The sequence below is a fragment of the Condylura cristata genome, unplaced genomic scaffold, assembly GCF_000260355.1.
Source record: "Condylura cristata isolate star-nosed mole 26May11 unplaced genomic scaffold, ConCri1.0 scaffold00026, whole genome shotgun sequence".
Lineage (NCBI taxonomy): Eukaryota > Metazoa > Chordata > Mammalia > Eulipotyphla > Talpidae > Condylura > Condylura cristata.
This window is the reverse complement of record NW_004567127.1, coordinates 28333653-28353271: the sequence shown is the minus strand read 5'-3', so window position 1 is coordinate 28353271 and position 19619 is coordinate 28333653. Positions and strand designations below refer to the sequence as shown.

Below are 19619 nucleotides of genomic sequence, written 5' to 3'. Positions count from 1 at the left end.
TATAAAATCAGATTTTTTCCCCTCCTATTAATCTGTCCATTTTAATTACTAGACCAAAGAACATGGAAGAGGAGAAGGAAATTTTTCCACTCTTTATCAAGTGAATTTGGGGCAATCATAGGGATGAAAGCATCCTGGACAGTTGGGAGGTGTAACATCGGTGAAGATTTAGAGATAAAAGAAAACAAAATGAGAACAGACCAACGCCCCAAGTGTGTTGGGGGATGGGTACGTAGGATGTTCCCAGGAGGTATAGGGAAGAACTCTGTCTCCCTGTCTAAGTATTTGCCTAATGGTACTACCAGGATCCTACCCGGTGGGGAATGCTCCCGGATGAAAAAGAATTCTAACTGTCCTGAAAACATGGCAGCCACAAATACATATAGTTAATGATCATTCAAAGTTTACATATATTTTTTATGGGAGGAATAGACACCTTTATGCTTCTGGTAGATGCATATTATAGGATCAGATTCCCCTGCCCCCGAATTGGCTTTTTTTTTGTTGTTGAAGATTTATTCATGCTAACAGAACTGGGGTACAGGCCAGAGATGGGGGGGTCGGGATGGGTAAGAGGATTCCCTAGAGACAGAGCGGGGAACAGAACAGGCAGATCAACTGAAGTACACTGCTGAGGAGAGCAACAGTGGGCCAGGAGAGGTCTGCCAAGCCTTGTGGGTCACCTCCAGGGCGGGGATCAAACTTGTGCTGCAGTGGCTTCGGAGAGCTTCGTAGTGCTGTGCTTTAACCTGTTGTGCCACCAGGGAGGGCTCTCAGTTAAGTTTTTCCCAAGATGTCCATTCCCAGATTTTCTAATATGATTCACCTTGTTATATGGAACTAAGGTGAATGGAGGCCCTTAAGAACCTCAGGAGAAACTGTCAGCAAAACCTTAAAGGATGCAAATTCTTAGATTTAGGGCTAGATCCAGAAACAAGCGTTTTATTGGCAGGGCAAACATCTGCAGGTTAGGTTAGGTCATATAAAGTCATGTGAAACCCCTTCTACTCAACACCCCAGGCCTTCTCCCACTCTTTACTGTAAAGATACCCAGTTTGTCCCATTTACTGTAGAACTAGCAGGTATCTAAATTCTCTGTACAGGTATTATGAAATTTGATTTTTTTTTCTCCTAATCTGCTTGATATTAATTTGTTTGTTCAGCCTCAGAAACACCCCAGGGTATGGGGGAATGTTTCTTTCACCCTGATAGTATCTTAGTAAAATATTTTAGTAGGACAAGAGCCATGAAAATGTTCATATCCTTTGAACATAGCAATTCCACTTTCAGGAAATAATTCTAAGGAAATAGAAATATGGTTATAGGAAACTTGTATTAATGTGCTTTTCATACAGTGTTGTAAAGGGAGGAAATGTCCAATAATTTCTTAAATCCTTGGTGAATATATACAGCAGAATACCATGTTACCATTAAAAAAGTGAACATTATAGGAATTTGAGATGATGTTTTGCAGGCATGAAGCACAAAGATTGGATTTATACTCACGGGTTTTAAACCTACTTTTACCACTTTCCAATTGTGTAATGTTGGACAATTTATATAACTCCTGTATGTATGATTTTTTTGTTGTTGTTTGAAAATAGGAAGCGGCCAATAATAATTGCTTTTTGGGTTTGTTTTAAGTGATATAATGCTTGCAAGCTAATAGTGCAGTGACAAGCACAGGATAAATGTCTTAGTTTTTGTTAAGAGAAAACTATGAATATATGTTTCTGCACCAAGATAAGTGATGTTCTACACCTGTGTGTCACAGTAGGATATTATGGTTTTGGGGTCTTAACAAGAGTGTTACATATCTTGTGTTACAACATCAGTGTTACAGCAAATTTTTATTCTAGGCTTCAGTCAGATTCAAGGAACACTTGAGCTACCTGCCCCAGGAACAAGAGTGTGCAAGCTTATTAGAGCAAAGGGCTGGGCTAGTTTTGTTTTATGCAAATGAGGGCTTTGGTTAGTGTGATTCTGATTGGTGGAAAGTTTGTCAGGCTGTGATTGGTTGCATTTCTAACTGTAGGGCTTGACTGTGTGATTTCACTTTCTCCTGGCCTGTGTTTGTGTCTGCTCATGCTCCAACATGCGGGTGCTGGCGCCTGCCAGGGACTCTACCCTCAACAGTCTCTGGCTCCTTTTGGTTGTTACCGAGACTGAGAGGGCTCCATGTTCCTTTTCTTTTGTATTTTATCATTTCAAAAAGACAAAAAGGAAGAAAAAAGAAAAATGTATATATGCAAAGAAAAAACAATGTATTTATTGAACACCTATTTACTGAGTAGCTTTGAAGTGCCAGGTTCTGGAATACAGTGGTGACAGAGACACAACTACCTGCAACAGGAGAGTGTACAAGTCAGAGGAGAGCCTGCCTTGTCACAGGACACACTGGCAGTGCCTTCAAAAAGCAGGTGCTGGTTACTGCTCTCTTCTCAGAAACCTGAGTTCTGCAGCTACAGGGTAGGCCTAGATCTCTTTGCTTTTATAATGTGATAGAATATTGTGCGGTGGGTTTTGATGGATAGGCCACGAAACATTGATTGGAGAGGGGAGAGGAGTGATTTTAGTAAAACTGTTTCCTTACCTCTGGTAAAAATTCGCTACACAAGATTTTTTTTATAATTAGAAAAAAGTTAACATCCTGTATAGATATTCAGCAGCTATGCCTTTCCCTCTGCCCAACATCATGCCCATTTCTTCCATAATGAGAGCAGCACATGCATAGACTTCAGATTAAGATAAGCCTCTGATGGTGGATGGTGGGGCTGAGACTCACAGAGAGCTGCAATATTACAAAAGGAAGGTGGACATTTTTTTGCCCAAATTGTTTCAGTGTGCTCCAGGGCAGCCTCTCCAATGCAAAGGGATCTTCTTAAAGATGCATTTCATTTGCTTTCTTTTTTCCAGTAAGTTCTCCTAACCTTGAGATGTATCCTGTGGCTCTGGTAATTGGTGCAGTTTCCAGAGTCATTTGTATGGACACTGTGTAATGCAGAGTTCGGGGGAGAAAGCTCCACAGTCCTCCTGTGCTTGTAGTAGGTGAATTTATATTTTATGGGTTTTGGTCAGATTGACTTTTGCAAAACACCCTGGGGTGTTAGCAAATATGAAAGTTCTTGTAGTGTGGGTCTCTTGTTTGCATTTACAGGAAAAATAAAAAGAAGAAAAAAATTTGCTCTCTTTGCTGACAAATTCCCTCTTCCCCAGGAGTGCAGTAGAAGAGGAGATGAAGGACTTCCAACTGGAGAGAAAATGAGACGCAGAGAGATCAGAGATCAGAGTGAGAACTGCCGGGGGTCAGAGCCGCAGCTCAGCCCCATGAATACCTGCATCAGGTGTGAGCTGCACATTGTCAGGTACCAGGTAGGTCTCACCAAAGACAAGAGTTAAGATAAACACAACCACTATGATTAAAGGCTTTGATGAACTTAAATATTGCATCTGCATTGGCTTTCATTGTTCTACACCAAAAATTTACACATGCTCTGTAATGTTACTTAAAAAAAAAAAGCACAAGATTTTAAAATCCATGAACTCTGTGGTCTTGCCTTGAATTCATTCTGGGCATATGTCTTTTTGGCACTGATCTTATTAATTATATAGATATATAGAAGTACCTACAGGCTTGGTTATATAATTTGAAAAACACGTGTCCTTGAATCGCAAATGAAACCTAACCAAACCAACCAAAATGCCTAACTTATTATGTTAATTGGTTGTCATGCATTAAATATATTTAGCATGCTGCCTTTTGGTAAAGGTGGGCTTAGACAAGGTATAGCTTGCATAATACTGTTTCTTATTTCTGAGCCCAAGATGGACATCACTAATGAATGACAGACCTTTGCTTTATCCTGTTGAGGTCAGTTTCAGCATTCAGTGCTTATGGGAAAACTCCCCCCTGTGGGTTCTTCTAGGCAACAAACAGTCAAATAAGCATCAAACAGACTGATAAGAGAAAAAGCCAACAAGAAGTGGAATAATAGCATGTCTGTCCCCTTATCCATGGGAGAGAGCTGGCAGGATTTAATACTTGATCCACGAGTTTCAGGAACCATCTTAAATACCTGAGCTAAGACAAGGGAGTCTGGGGCAAGAAAGTGGGGAAGGAAGTTCAGCTAGGGAGTTTACCAGGGAGGGCACAGCAAACAAAAGACTGCAGACTTAAGTTCTGCCCTTGCCTTGAGAGGCTAAGATTAGTTCTTTCTGGAAGATGCCCACTTAATACCTTTATCAAAAGCAACCTCCACCAAGCCTTCTTCCTATTAAATTAACCTTTTGTCAAAAGTACTTGTTTTGGGGTGGCAGATTTTTTTGCTTCCTAATGTGCCTCAACAGTCTCATTTGTTGTCCAAGGCAGACTATTGTTTTTGGGTTGTTCGTAAGCATCATCAGAGTTGGTAGTCCATCTAACATTGTGAGGCTTTCCCTGATTCACCACACTTTTCCTGTTCAGGCACCTAGGTGCCTGGATTTCTCCCCATCACAGCCGTTACTTTTGAGTAAAGCACAGATGCAAACACAGACCGTGTCTACTGTTGTTCTAACTGCAGCTCTTCCCTGCTTTACCCTCCTAATAGGCCCCAATAATACATAGCTCCTCACTAAGAGCTCAGGTGTGACCTGAGGCTCTTCCTCACAACGGTTCCATAGCTTCAGGCAATAGGCACGAGTTTGTATGGACCAGGGAAGGTATTTGACACCCCTGGGTTTCTGGGAGTGGGCAGGCCAGGCATCTGCCAGTCACCAGGTTGGGAGCAACTTCCTCCGCTCAGTACCACCGAGGGAGTGAAGGGCTGAGGGCAAGTGCAGAGGTAAGCCCCTCCTGGTTTGTGCTCAGTTTCTATTTCTAACCAAACAGTAAACATTCTCTGCGTAGACAAGCCTTTTCACTTGCTGCTCTACAGCTTGTTTTATCTCTTCTGTGGTTCTCCGATTACTCAGTTTTCTCCCCCCTGACACACCTTCCCTCCTCTCCATCTATCCAATCCTTGCCACTACTTAAGGCATAGCTCCTGCTCCTTCTCTTTTTTGCTAATCCTTTCTAGATACTGCAATGATTTGTCTGGGGTTTAAACTCCAATGGCATTGAAACTCATCTGCTCATTTGGGATCGAACATCTTCCATGAGAGTTTTGTTTTCTTTTTAACATCTGTGTGTTTTGATTTTTTAGCACCAGCCAATGAACTTTGGCAGGAAAGCCTGGGCCTTCATTTACCCTTGTGTGTGTGTGTGTGTGTGTGTGTGTGTATTTTAAAGATTTATTTTATTTATCTATGCATACAAGAGCTGGGGTATAGGCCAAAAGTGTGTGTGTAGGGAGAGGAGGGAGAGGATTCGCCAGAGACAGAGTGGGGAGCAGAACAGGTGGATCCACTGAAATACAGTGCTGAGAGAGCCGCGGGTGACTCAAGAGAGTTCTGATGTGCCATATGTGGGTCAGCTCCCTGGCTGGGGATCAAACTCATGCAGTAGTGGCTGGTGAGAGCTTGATAGTGCTCAGGCTTTAACTCCTGAGCCACCAGGGAGGTCCTGAATGTATATTTTGGACAAGAACCATTTGTTGAGCAGGTGGTGGGAAGAGGAGGTGTGGATGGAAGGGAAGTGAGCCCCACTTCATCTGCTCTGTGCTCTGGATGAAACCTCTCTCAGTATCTGCTAGAGGCCCTTTAAATAAGACCCATCCATGGGTTAGGATGTCTGTGGATTTTTGCATGAAGGTCTACTGAAGAATTGAGGAATACTGAAAGGGAAGATATGTTAAATCATGAACCACTAACTCCAGACAGTGGGGTGTTAGTCCTGGAGGAAAGCTCCAGGTTGTTTCTGCCCTAGTCAGAAGTTATGCAGATATCCACCACCCAAAATCATTTAAACTTCAGTCCTACTACTAGGCAACAGTTGTGTTTTATCAAATCATCTAGTTTCACTGTTACTCAGTGAACTCAGAATTAGGTGTCAGAGTAAATAGAATTTATTCTGTATATTTGAAGGGTTTCTTCATAAGTTTTAAAAAGTAAAACTTCAGTGCTTCATAAAAATGATAAAGTGTTATTGTTTAAAGCCCAGAGGAAATAAATAACAGAAATCAAACTTGATGCTTGCTTTCTGAGGTTTTCTCTATGTATTTCCAAACTGAATAATGGTGTTTGATTAGAAATCATTTTTCTTAATTACAATATCAACACGTTTTCATTTTTAATTTTACTTAGGGAATAAATTCATAACAAATCCATAAAAAGTCTTCAGTGAAAAACTGTGATCATATCTTTCATGTAAAGGGTACTAAGGCAAAGTTCTTAAGAACAGAAAGTTCTATGAAGAAACTGAACCCCACAAGTAAGGGACTTGGCTAAGCCCAGGCTTTGAAAATACATCCTTTCTGTCTGTATCCTGTTTCCATAGTTCAAAGGTAAACCTCTAGGTACTGGAGACCTAGTTTCTAGGTGGAAGAGCAATTAGATGTGTTAAGTCACACATGTGTAGATGAAGATGATGTGGTTTTCAAACCATATTCTGTGGCACCCTAGGGTTCCCTGGGGATGGCAAGGTAGCTCTCCATTTACCAACCTCTCCCATTAGACCCATTAGAGCAGCTCTGTTTTTTTTTTTTTTTAACATTTATTTATTTATGCATACAGAACTGGGTTACAGGCCAGAGATGCAGGGGCGGTGAGAAGATTCACCAGAGACAGAGTGGGGAGCAGAACTGGCTGACTGATGATGTACACTGCTGAGGGGAGCAGCGGGCGGGCCAGGAGAGGTCTGCTGCAGCATGTGGTCACTTCTGGGGCGGGGATTGAACTCATGCTGAAGTGACTTTAGCTTCTTAGTGCTGTGTTTTAACCCACTGCACCACCAGGGAAGTTCCAAGACACACTAATTTTATAACAACATTTTTCTAATGCTGGTTGGCTGGAATGGTGACTAAATGTCTATTAAAGGTTTGTTTTGGTGGAAAAGTGGTATTTTAGTGAGGGCAGAAAACTCAGTTCTGTCTCCCACTGAGGGATGAGAAATTAACAGTAGACCCTTAGGGACTGTCAAGGCGGTAGATTGGGTCCTGGATTCTGGCATTTCCCTTGGATGATGGTTCTCTCTTCTTAGAAAGAAGTTCTTGCCACATCATCTGGGTTCAATTCTGACATGAAGTTTCCTTGGAAAAATGCTATCAGAAGTTATGATACTATACTAATTGGTGGTAGAGATTAATTAATGTTAGAATTAGTTTTCAAGTCTAGGGACACATTCCCCAAAGACTTAACATTCATGGACAACATTGATAAAAACACAAGGAGGCACAAGACCATCTCTCTCTACCCTACCTATATCCCCCTCAACCCCTACCCCTGTTTCACTTAATCTCTCTCAATTTGTCTTGCTGTCTCTTCTCTCAGTCTCTGTCACTCTCCCTCATCCCAAAACACACACACACAATTTCCACGTCACTCTGTTTAAGAGTCTACATAGGCAAAGCTAGACTTGACTCAGGAACAGATGTCATTAGCTAACTCTAGGTCTTTGACAAATTCACTCAACCTTTCTAGTCAAGAAAAGGAGATTTTAAAGCAATTTGGACAGGGTACATTACTAGTAAGTGGAACCATGCTGACATTTTAAGGTTAAAATGTTATTTACAAAGTAGTCATATTTGACTTCCATATACTTAAAACCTTTAGGTACTATGGTATATAATCTCCACTCCTCTGCCCCTTTTGCTCTTTAATCCACTCTACCGAAGAGAGTTCATAGCTGTCTAAGACAGCTTTAAATAGCCTCAGGGAAACAGCCAGTTACATCCCTAGATCTGTGCTCTGGAGGCTGCTTTAGGCATTTAACCCATGGGAGATTGAGGACTCAATGAAGTGAACAGCAAGGCTAATTTCCAAGTTTCTCATTCTGTTTTTTCCTGTAGTGATGGTCAAGATGTATAGTGTATCTAAGGTCATGTTTCTAAATGGCTTTCTATCTTCAGCATCCAGGGAACCTCTAATAGCACACCTCTCCTGGAAACAGGTGAGTCATACTCCCCAGGAAATAGGGGGGTGCAGGGGGGATGATGGAGCCAGGAATGGAGGCATGGTCAAAGCATTCCATCTGGATGCTTCCCCTGGGGTAGAGCATGTTTTACCAGCAATTCCAGCATGGTCTCTGTGAGTAGGAACAGGCAAGGAGAGAGTCTGGGTTTTCCAGGAGACTGGGAAAAAGTTTGTTTAAATCCTCTTAAGAATCAGTCTGGTGTTTTCTTGGGAGCGTATACCAAGGAGGAGGGTAGCTGAGTGGGAGATTTACTGTAACCCCTGTCAGGCAAGGCAGGATATGCCATGAATGCCAACACAGTGCCCTTCAGTATGACCTGGGGCTTTTGTCATATCCTCACCCATACCTTCACTCCAATACCTGATGAGTCTAAAGAGATTCCTTACTGCCATTTTAATTTGCATTTCTCTGATTACAGAGGAGTTCAGCAGGGGATTATCTTTCTGGCCCATGAAGCTGTGAGCCCCCCAGTGACCATGGCCTCATTGTGTATACATCCCTGGCCTCTGAAACTGGCACAGGTTTATCAAATGTCTGGGGAATTGAATGTGACCTAGATTAGTACCAAGGTCTTCCCTCAGCAGGGATCCTGGTATTTCTTAAACAAACCTGTTCCTCAAATTTCTTGTGTGTATATGTGCGTTTTTATTATTTTGTTAATAAAGTACCATTGTTGTATGTCCTTGTTAATATATATTTTTTTAGAGATTTATTTATTTATTCATATAAGAACTGGGGATACAGGCCAGAGGTGCAAGGGGTGAAAGGATTCAGCAGAGACAGAGTGGGGAGCAGAATAGGCTGACTGACTAAAATACGCTGCGGTCAAGACAGGAGAGGTTTGTTGTGCCATGTATGTCAGCTCCCTGGCTGGGGATTGAACTTATGCTACAGTGGTTGCTGATAGCTTCATAGTGCTGTACTTTAACCCGCTGCACCACCAGGAAGGGCCCAATATTTTGATAGTATCAGATTTCTCCTTTCAGATGTGGTGACTGTAGCTCTCCCACCACTAAAGCACTCATAGCCTTCTCCCATAGTCCCATGTGCCCCTCAGCCCCATCTCCTTCCCCTTCTCTCTTGGATGCCTCTGATCTCTGATCATTTTTCAAGGGTTGGTGTTAAAAAGTTTGTCTTTGTTCAATCCTTTGTTTGATTTCTCTATTTTCCTCAGATAAGTGATATCATCCAGTATTTCTTCTTCTCCTTCTGGTTTATTTCCCTTAGCATAATCCCTTCCAGTTCCATCATAGTGTTGTAAATGGCATGAGCTCATCATTTTTGATAGCTGTGTAATATTCCATCATATATATATACATCTTTATCCATTCGTCTGTTTTTGGGCATTTATCTATATCTTGGCTATTGTAAAGACTGCTGCAATAAGCACAGGAATGCAGTTTTCCTTAAAAATTAGTGTTTTTTTGTTCTTTAGATAGGTATCTAGGAGAGGAATTTCTGGATTATATAGGGAAGATCCATTTTAATCTTTTTAGGAACCTCCATACAACTTTCTCTAGGGACTGGATCAGCCTGCATTCCCACCAACAGTGTTAAGGGGTTCTTTTCCTCCATACTCTTGCCAGCACTTGTTTCTCTTTTGTGTGTGTGTATTTTTTTTTTTTTTAAATATGGGCCATTCTCACAGGGGTGAGGTGGTTTTGATTTGCATTTCTCTGATGATAAGAGATGATCAACATATTTTTACGTGCTTGTTGGCAGTCTGTATGTCTTCTTTGGAGACGTGCCTATTTAAAAAGCTTTCTGCCCATTTTTGGTTTGGGTAATTTCTTTTTGTTGAGTTCTATGAACTCTTTGTAGATCTTTCTGTCAGTGTCTGTCAGTTGTATGTGAAACATTTTCACAGATGTGAAATATTTTCACCCATTTAGTAGAGTGTCTCTTTGTTTTGGTTACAGTCTCCTTTGCTGTACAGATGCTTCTCAGTATGATGCAGTCCCAGCTGTTTATAGTCTCCTTTCTTTCCTTGCTGCTGGGGATGAGTCTGCAAAGATATTTCTGAAGTTTATGTCATGGAGTGTTTTATGTTTTTTTCCCTGTGTATTTTATGATTTCAGATATAATATCCATGTCTTTTATCCATTTTGAATTGATTTTCATGTATGGTGTGAAATGGTGGTCTATTTCATTCTTTCTCATGAAGCAGTCCAATCATACTTGACATTTCTTCAAGTAGGAAACATCCTTTTTTAGTCAGGGTTGGGGAGCATCTGTCTAGTTATACATATTGGCTGAAATGAGGGAAGTGATTGCAGCATTTGTTTGTGTTTGTAAAACCAGAGGGACAGGTTGTCTCAAGAGTTAACACATTGAGAAAGGGTTAACAGATGACCCCCATTTGCTGTCATTCGCAAGGTGGAGAGAGGTTGTCAAGATGGCACCTGCTGGTGACTCCAACCCAAGTCTAGTAAGTAGAGTTTCTGACAGGGAGTACATGGGGCTCCTTAGCCTGTGGGTTGGGCTCTGTTCAGTGATACTGCATTGAGTTCCAAGGCAAGAGACTCTACTCAATGACCTATTGAGGGCTGATTCTTAGTCTTTACTTTTCTTCACTTCCCTGTGGCCTCAATGCAGGGGCCCAAGGGCTCATCTCTGGACTATAGGCTTGGGTGCCAGGTATTAGGCACAACCCTCTCTCCTGCACCCCAGAAGGAGCACCTGTTCTCAATTGTACTTTGTTGTTCCCACAATTGGATTTTCTTCCACAGTGAGAGTGTTTTCCTCTCTTTCCAGTCCCTTTGGGTATTCCCTTTTTATATTTTATTGTGGAAGCTCTGTTCATCTAAATTTCTTCTTCTGGGTCTTTAGTCCATATTTAGTTATAGATTTATTGTGGCAACATCAGACCAGACTAATCATGTCCTCTTCCCATTGCACCCACCCCTAATAATAGCATTTCCTTCCTCCCCAGGCAGGAGCTTATAATCCCGCGTCTTTTCATCAACACAGACCTCTCCTCTGTTCCATCCATCAGGAAACCTTTCCAACAGTTCATCTGTTCATGTGTAAGCTATAAAGTAATCAAGGCTAAAGTGAAAGCCATGAAGAGGTTAGGATCTTAGGCACACCGTGTACACACTCTCCTTAAAGGGGGTTTGTGTATTTATCCTGACAGAAAGCAAAAACCTTTATTCAAGAAAGTGGTGAAATCCCAGGCGAGTTGACAGGCAAGAGGGATAAGAGGAGAGGAATCTTAATATACCCACATGCAAATTATTCGGAGGGCTGGATTTTGGAACTGTTACCTCTTAGTAACAGGCCCATACCACACGAACTCTTAGATATTTTGAATATCACCCTTGCTTTTTGGGTTGTGTTTATAGAATCACATCTGCCTCCAAGTAGGAACACCAAGGACAAGACCTATGCATCTGTTGTAGGTATACATTTTCCCAACCCAAAATGTTACATTTGCACTTGAACATTGCTGCTGATTAAGATGATTAGACTTGATCCTCATTCTTCTTCATTAGGTAGGAAAGAGATAGGTATTTTTCTTTTCATGTATTAATCTGTCTGAGTGTTTTCACACTGAGTATTTCTTTAATGCCAGAATTTAAGGAATGAAAACAACACAGCAGAGACTGTTCATGATAAGGAAGGAGCACCATCCCGGTCCTGTCAGTGAGGATTGTCTTTTCAATGCTCTTTTTCCTCCTCCCTGGCAATCAGAAGACAAACATCTGTTGGGGAAGGCTGTGCATGTGCATGTTTTAAAGAAGGGAGAACAGGGAGGATGGTTTTGCCACTGCCAGTGTTGAAACAACATAGCATGTCTTGATTGAGGGAGAGTTATGTCAATAGAATTTTTACAAAGATACTAATGAGTCTTCTGGGTTTGTACCAGGAATGTTGTGGCTTAGATGAGACGTAGCACCACTGATTAAAGATGCATGGAGGAAGGGTCTGCAGGCCAGCCACACATTTAGAATCACTTATGCACCTTCAATAAAATCCTCTGGTCTGCACAGCACCAGCCAATAAATCCTCTGACAGTGAGGTCCAAGAACAGAATAGAAAAGCTCAGTGATCCTAATGTGTAGCCAGAAAGCTGTACCCCCGGCACAGTTGGTGTACCCCCCTACTGAATCGTTGGTTACAGAAGGAAGACAAGGCAAACAGTGATAGTTAATTGATAGGGTATTAAAATTATGATGCAACCACAAATAGTACACTTAATAGTCTTTTTTCCTCCCAAATAAGTCAACTCTATAGGTGTTGTGTCAACTCATTGTTTCCATAATTGCTTTTGCAGAATAATTGAAGTCTTTTGGGGAGACCTATACAAATGTTAACTATTCCCCCAAAATTGTTGGTTACTCAATATAAAAATAACACTGCGAAGTTGCAAGGAATAATGTCAATAAAATAGCAATATGTCATGTCAGTATCAACAATGATCAGATTTAGTGTTCATAGGGTTTTTATTACATTTGAAAACAGTACATTATATTTTGTTTAAAAATTTAAGACCTGCTTTCGTTATGTATTTTACTAAAAATCATAATTCCCAACATCCAAGATGGTGGATGAGGGAGAATTTTGTTCATCTCCCAGAGTCACAGCAAATCTATAACTAAATGTGGACTAATTACCCACAAGCAGACCGGAAATCCAGATGAGTGGATCGTCCACAATAAAGTATGAAAAGGCAGCACGCAGAGGGACAGGAGAAACAGAGGCGTTCTCACTGTGGGGGAAGTCTAATTAGCTTTACCACAGAACACTTGCTAGGAAAGGAACCGTAACCATCACCTCTTCCACCTGAGGAGACTGCCTGAGAGAGCCAGAGACTTGGCCAAGGCCACACAGAAATTCCCTCGGGCAATGTGAGGAGAACATTAGTGTCAGGACTGAGTCTAAGGTCTGGGTGTGTCCTGATGAAGTGTTTCTCTTTTGCTCTCCCGGGGACTTAGATATTTGCATCTGCAAAATGGGGAATAGTTTCAGAAACACTGAAAGCTGTGAAGAGGTTGGGGCCTGGAGTTTGCATTGCTGCAGCAGAGTTACTTTGAGCTAAAGACATTTGAGTTAGATAAAATCTTCAATTTGCATAAAAGCAGTGCTTGTCACAAGAACTCAATTGTCATAAATTCTCTCCCCTGGGAGCAGCTCTGTCTACTTGGAGATAAGAAACTGGCACCATGTGAAATCAGACATTGTCCCAAAGCTATTGTGTCTCCCATCTACCCTCACGCCTTTTCTCCCATCTAAGAAAGCATTTCTTTCCCGTAAGTGCCTTCATCTTTACCCCTTCCCCTGTGTTTCTAAGCCTCTTTGAGACATGCTTTTATGAACTCCTTTACATATAGTATTAAAATCTATTTTTTCTCTTACTACTCTTTGGAGACTCCCAAATACCGAATCTAAGAGGGTAGAAAAAAGTTTTCATCCCTCTTATAAAACTCATCAAGAAGAAAATCAACACGTGTAAAGATTTTATTCAACTCACGAATCAGTGAGTCTAGTAAGAAGGTAGAGTTGTGGAACAGTGAATTTTACAGTGAGTTGGTCAAGGGAATGTGGAAATGAGTTTACTGAAAGATGCCACATTGATGTGGCAGGGCAATTTCTACAGGGCAATCAAATTATAACCTATATGATAGGAATCTACCAGTTACATTACTTTCACAGTATTTCTTCTTTAAACAAATAGTAAGTGGCAAAATCCAACAGAGTGTTCATGCCTTTAGTTTATTTCCAAATTTTGGAAATTTTTGTTTAGTCTGAGGGCACGATGAGAAAATATCTGTCTGAAGTGTTTCTATTTACAGGAAAAAAGATTCAGGTTTCTGAACCTCTCTGGATCCTCGATTCTGTGAGAGCCCACCCATTCACATGTGCACTCTGCAAGAGAATACTGTCCTAGGAAGGAGGAGAGGATCTCTTTTTATTAATCCTCCCAGTAACAGCCAGATTGCTGAGTATCTGAAATCCCAGTCCAGGAAGGGCCTATTCTTTGCTTGAAGTCAATGTAGAGAGTTTAACCACGAACTGTGGGTTCCTGGGAGCTGAGCACTCATGGGCAACTGTGAGAAATCACAGCAGAGCATTCCTTGACTACCTAAGGAATATAGCCTGTATCACAAGGCAGGCCTGGGACTGCCTACGCCGCTGTTAACCTGATTACATGACTCTCCGTGGTGTTCTGGGATAACACTGCCTGTGATGACATCAAACACTTTGCTGACACAAATGTCTCTTTTTAAAAAAATTTTGAAAAAGATTTATCTATGCCTACAAGAGCTGGGATATAGGCCAGAGGTGTGTGTGTATGTGGGAGGCAGAACAGGCAGATCTCCTGAAATACACTGCTAGGGGAAGCAGCAGGCAAGATAGGAGAGGTCTGCTGTGCCCTGTGGGTCAGCTCCCTGGCTGGGGATTGAACAAGGGATGCAGTGGCTGCCAATAGCTTCATAGTGCTGAGTCACCGCTTGAGACACCAGGGAGGCCCTCCACAATGTCTCTTGACATATGGTCACAATGTCCCCTTCTCTGTTTCTCATAAAACTTTGTCCCCCATTCCTATCCCACCCTCCGGACTTTATTCCTCTTATCATTGTTGCATGATCAGCTTTTGCTAACCTGTATGCTTTCAATAAATGGCATGAGCACTTCCGCTCTAACAGCAGAGTCTTGCCTTGCAAACCTGCTCCATGACTGCTATGTTGCTCATCTTCCCGCTGCAAAGCAGCAACAAGGCTTGTTGAGTTAGGGGTGAAACTAGGCAATGACACCTGTTGTAGGGCTGGGGTGGGAAAAAGTATTGGTATCAGTTCACTGCCTTTCTTACCTCAGTGTCCAAATACAGCCTTGCACCTTAGTGATTCTCCAAGCTTTGGCCCTGGAGGTCTAGTCATGTTGAATGGGTCCCATCAGGGTTCTCCTGGAATCACCTATTTCTGAGTCGGCCTCTGTTTGCATATCAGACACTTTCATTATTTGGTTAGTAAATAGGCCATTCTGTGCACAAAAATAGAAGACTGGATTAAAAAGATATAGTACATATATACAATGGAATATTACTCAGCAACCAAAAAAAAAAATAAAACACATGTCTTTTGCTGCAACTTGGATGGAGCTGGAAAAGATCATGCTTAGTGAGATAAGCCAGAAAGAGAAAGAAAAATACCGGATGGTTTTGCTCATAGCAGGAGTATAATGGACCAGGCGAGAAAATAACAAGAATAATGAACAACCATATACCAGAGACATTTTGTGGGGGTGGAGTGGGGAATAGGATCAAAAATGGGAGAGGGGAAAGGAAGTGCACAGGACTATGGTGATGGGAAACCCACGGGGATTACAATTGAGTTTGAAAAAAAAAATGTACAAAATGATGTAGAAATAAACTATTATATTTAATAAATAATTAAATAGGCCATTCTGTCCTTGGGCTGGCGGTGACCCACTGAAACAGTGTTTTGGAAATACCTCACATATTTGTATTTCCCACAGCTCAAGTTTCTGAACTAAACTCCCTACAATCTCTCTCTCCTGCCTCTGAGGCAGGGCTGTCTATGACTGTGTTGTGTGGTGTCTGGGGAACACATTTCTCCTGGTGCCTTTTGACCCTGTTACCCAGCCCCCAGCCCAGTTCTCATGTCTTCTACACACACCATCAAAATGTGCTCCCAGACTCCATAACTGACTGATGGTCTTTCATGTATTAACTGTCTCAGAGATGTCATTTTAAAGAAATATCTTTTTAAAGAAAAGACATTACAGGCTTAGGAAATACAGAAATGTGTGCAGCAGAAAATTTAAATTACTCAGGATACCACTATCTTGAGATACTAGTTTTAGTTAACATTTTGCTGAGATGCTTCCATATATACATACTTAAAAAATGTGATTATATTTTCCCATTAACTTTTTAATTGTGATTGAAGCCAGTTCCAATGGTGGAATTCCACATATCTGTCTGGGTTACAGTTCCTCATCCAAAATAGTGGGTCCCTGGCCCTCTAGGGAAAGAATTTTCCAGAGAGTGTTGGGTTTAGTTGAACCAACAAGGCTTTATTAGAACCATGCTCCATGAGGGAAAGAGGATTTAGCCTCTCGCTCTCTAAATGGAATTAGTGGGAGTTGCTTAAAGGATTGTCTAAGAGGTGGGAGAAGGAAGACAGTGTCATAGCTTGTTCTGGACTGGGCTATGTCTGGGCATGAGCAGATGGGTTACATTCTAACTGTGGTTTTGCAGGTTCCTGGCCTTCTCCCTCCAGGAAAGTGAGCTAATCATCAGTCAGGATCTAACACTTTATCTACCAGGGTAGTGTGGAGAGTCAGACTGTTTCACAGGATTCTGTGGTCTATGATTTAATCCACTTAGGGCAGTTTATTCTGCCAGTTCAGAATTTCTTTTACCTAAGATTTAACAAGGTGGTTGCATAGATTTCTTTGGGGGCTCTGGGGTGGGGGAAGACTAGGGAGAGGCTGGATATCTTGATTAGTGAAGGTCTTTCTTCACCTACTCTTAAACCAATTCTTGGGGGTGCTACTATTGCTCTTTAATTTCACTAATGTATGGTTTTCTGTGGTTGGCCTTATGTTGGAATCCAGGACACACTCTAATAAAGATGCCTGTTATAAATCAAGTCCTGTCTGCTCTGGGCTGACTGGTTGGCTTCTTGGCTGTTTTCCAGAGGCTTTTACAAGTCTGAGTTGTAAGTAGTATGCAGACTGGCTTCTAGGGTGGTTGCAGATAGTGCCCTTGGGTTCAGATCTTGTCTGTGGCCTGGTTTTGCTCATTCAGTGCCTCAGCGTCCTTTTCATTCAACTCAAATTGGTACCCAATTTGATTGTGAAGTAGCTATTATTCTGCTTATTCCCATTTTACCTCGGAAGAATCTGGGGGTTAGAAAGGTTAAGTAACTTGGCCAAGATCACAATTAGTAGGAAGAGCCTTTGAATGAATAATTCTGAGATGAACATGATGTGCATAGATCTCTTCAAATTAGTGTTTTCATATTCTTTGGACAAGTGCCCACAAGTGGAGTCCTATGGCAATTTTTGTCTTAATTTTTAAAGGAGATCTTCATACTGTTTTTCAGTGGCGGCACCAATTTACACTCAAGTGGGTCTTGTTTGGATTAAACACTTTTTTTTTGCTTTTTATTCTTTCTATTCTGTATTTTTCGTTAAAAAAAAAACATTGAAGGGCCCTCAGGCGTGGTCACCATTGCTCTCCCACCATCATGCACCCCTTGTCCTCCACCATGGCTCATTGTACGCTATGGGCCCCTTCTCACACCTCCCTTTCCTCTTCCTCCTCTCCTACCCCTCCTGGATGCCTCAAATACATGGTCAGCTTTCAAGTGCTGGTTTTAAAGTTTGTTCTTGTTTGACTCTTCATTTGGCTTCTCTCTATATATTCCATGTATAAGTGACACCATCCAATATTTATCTTTCTTTTTCTAGCTTATTTCGCTTATTGTTATTATCTTTTGGCATGAGTTTATCTTTTTTATCATCTAGTAGTATTCCATTATGGGTGTATACCACATCTTCTTGGTGCATTCATGTTTTGGGACATTTGGTATCTGCCCAGGAAAGAGAGAAGTGTTTACAAAGGTCTTTCTTCACCTACTCTTAAACCAATTCTTGGGGGTGCTACTATTGCTCTTAATTTTGCTTTGGGTGGAAAGTGTTCTCTAGGTTTGCTGTAACTCTTGACCCATGATCCTGTGAGCCTTACTCCTATTGGAGAAGCTGGGAATGGGAGTGGTGAGGGGTGGAAGGAACAAGTGGATGGTGCATTCTGTGATCATTTGCCAGTACCCATTTTCATATTGTCATCTTCCTAATTTTTAAGGAAGGCTGGTAGGTTCTTCTTCAGTCTCTTGAGGTAAGCAGGGTTATATTTTGTCTGTCTAGGATTTGTCTCTCTTTTAAAACAGAAGAGGAAAGTGGAGCGTGGAAAGGCATAGTGAGCTGCTGTAGTGCTGGCCGGCAGCAGGGAGGCAGGGAGGCTGGGAGGCCAGGAGGCTGCCAGGTCTCCTAGCCTCTGGCTAATCTGTGTTCATTCTCTTTGGGCTCTCTGGCCTTGTCCCGTGGTCCTGCCCCTCTGTAGTGACTCTCCTGTAGCATTCTATTGCAGTGTCCTGCTGTCTTTTGTGTGATGCCGCCCTTATAGCCTCGGCCTCCAGATTCAGGTGTGCCCACTTATGCCTGCCCACACCACACTGCAGGTGTCCACCATCAGGTATGTGTACCCTGCACCCACACTCCCAAGCTCTTCCTGCATTCAGGGCCACAGGTGATAGCCACAGAGGCCAAATGGCATAAAGCCTGAGCACCTCACTTCACTTACCCTGAATCCCCCTTTTAACTGACACGTGTTTAAAATGAGAACATTAGATCATTATTTGGAACAGCAGAAAAAAGTACCGAGCCAGGCCATGGTGCCTCCCAGAGGAGGCCTTTTGCCTGATGAGAGCAGCTTCAATAGTATGTAGATGCTTAGGATGACCATGTTTCATCCCCCAGCTCTCCAGTCCTCTTGTGCTGCCCCAACACCCCATCCTTGTCCCAAACGAACCCTTTACTGCTTCTCTGTGGTATTTTAGAAAGAGGATGGGAATGAAGTCCAACAGAACTTGGTTGAAGGTCCAAGTACCCCCACATCAGAACAGGGGTGCGGTGGGTCCTAGTTGGGGAGATGACTGGGGGAGGAATCCACAGACAGAGGGGGAAAGGTAGAGAAAGCTGGAACATTCCAGCATTGCGGTCCAGCCAGATGCCCCTGAGACATCATCATTTTGTGACATGCAATGAGCCGCCTTAACTACTAACTACTGGGTCTAAAATCTGAATGTGTCTCTGGGTTAAAGTCTCGGCTATTTCTCTAGCACCACTTGGAAGGAGAGATCTCCTTCCCTCTGCCTTCCTGCCCAGCCAGCTGCCTCCCTGATTCATTGCTTAGCCTTCCCTCCATCTTCCTTTTCAGGTGACACTCCCTCCCCCAGGAAACCTGCTGGAAATCTCCTTCAGGTCTGTATCTGTTGAAGTCTTCTTCTGCCCTCACTGGATTGTGACACCACACGATGCTTCTGTCCTGATCCCCGCTTGTTCTCAAGTCTAGAGCAGCTTTTGGCACAGAATATTAGGTCAATAACTATTTGTTGCAAAAAGTCAAATGAATTGCCCCTATTCAGTCTAATTTAGTGAATTAGTTCCTCAATCTGGTTGTGCACCTGGGGCTTTGTTAGAGACACAGCTTTCAGATCATCACCACTGTGTATGTTGATTCAGTTTGTCTTGGGTTAAGCTTAGGGATTTGTATTTTTACTTAGCATCTCAGGTGATTGGACACAGCTGTGTCTAGACTGATACATAGGAATTCTCCCATGGAGAATAGGACCGAAGACAGCACTTCATTGTGGGTATTGCTACACCACATTTCCTGTATTGCAAACAATATATATCCGTGATTAAAAAAATAAATGCCTATGGCCTTCCCTGGTGGCACAGCGGGTTAAAGCACAGCACTAAGAAGCTAAAGCCACTTCCGCATGAGTTCGATTCCCACCTGCCCCAGAGGTGACCA

General features: G+C 42.2%; 1 long non-coding RNA gene across 2 annotated transcripts in view; it reads left to right on the top strand.

The window, feature by feature from the left end:
- Nucleotides 1-2931: 2931 nt before the first annotated feature.
- Nucleotides 2932-19619, top strand: part of LOC105854122 — a 49110-nt gene continuing 32422 nt past the window's right edge. Inside the window, exons 1-2 of one of the 2 annotated variants that reach the window (XR_001145849.1) lie at nt 2932-3044; nt 3217-3372. This is a non-coding gene — a long non-coding RNA (uncharacterized LOC105854122). Of the gene's footprint in view, nt 3049-3216; nt 3373-19619 lie in introns of both variants that reach the window. The other variant, XR_001145848.1, reaches the window with a different exon arrangement.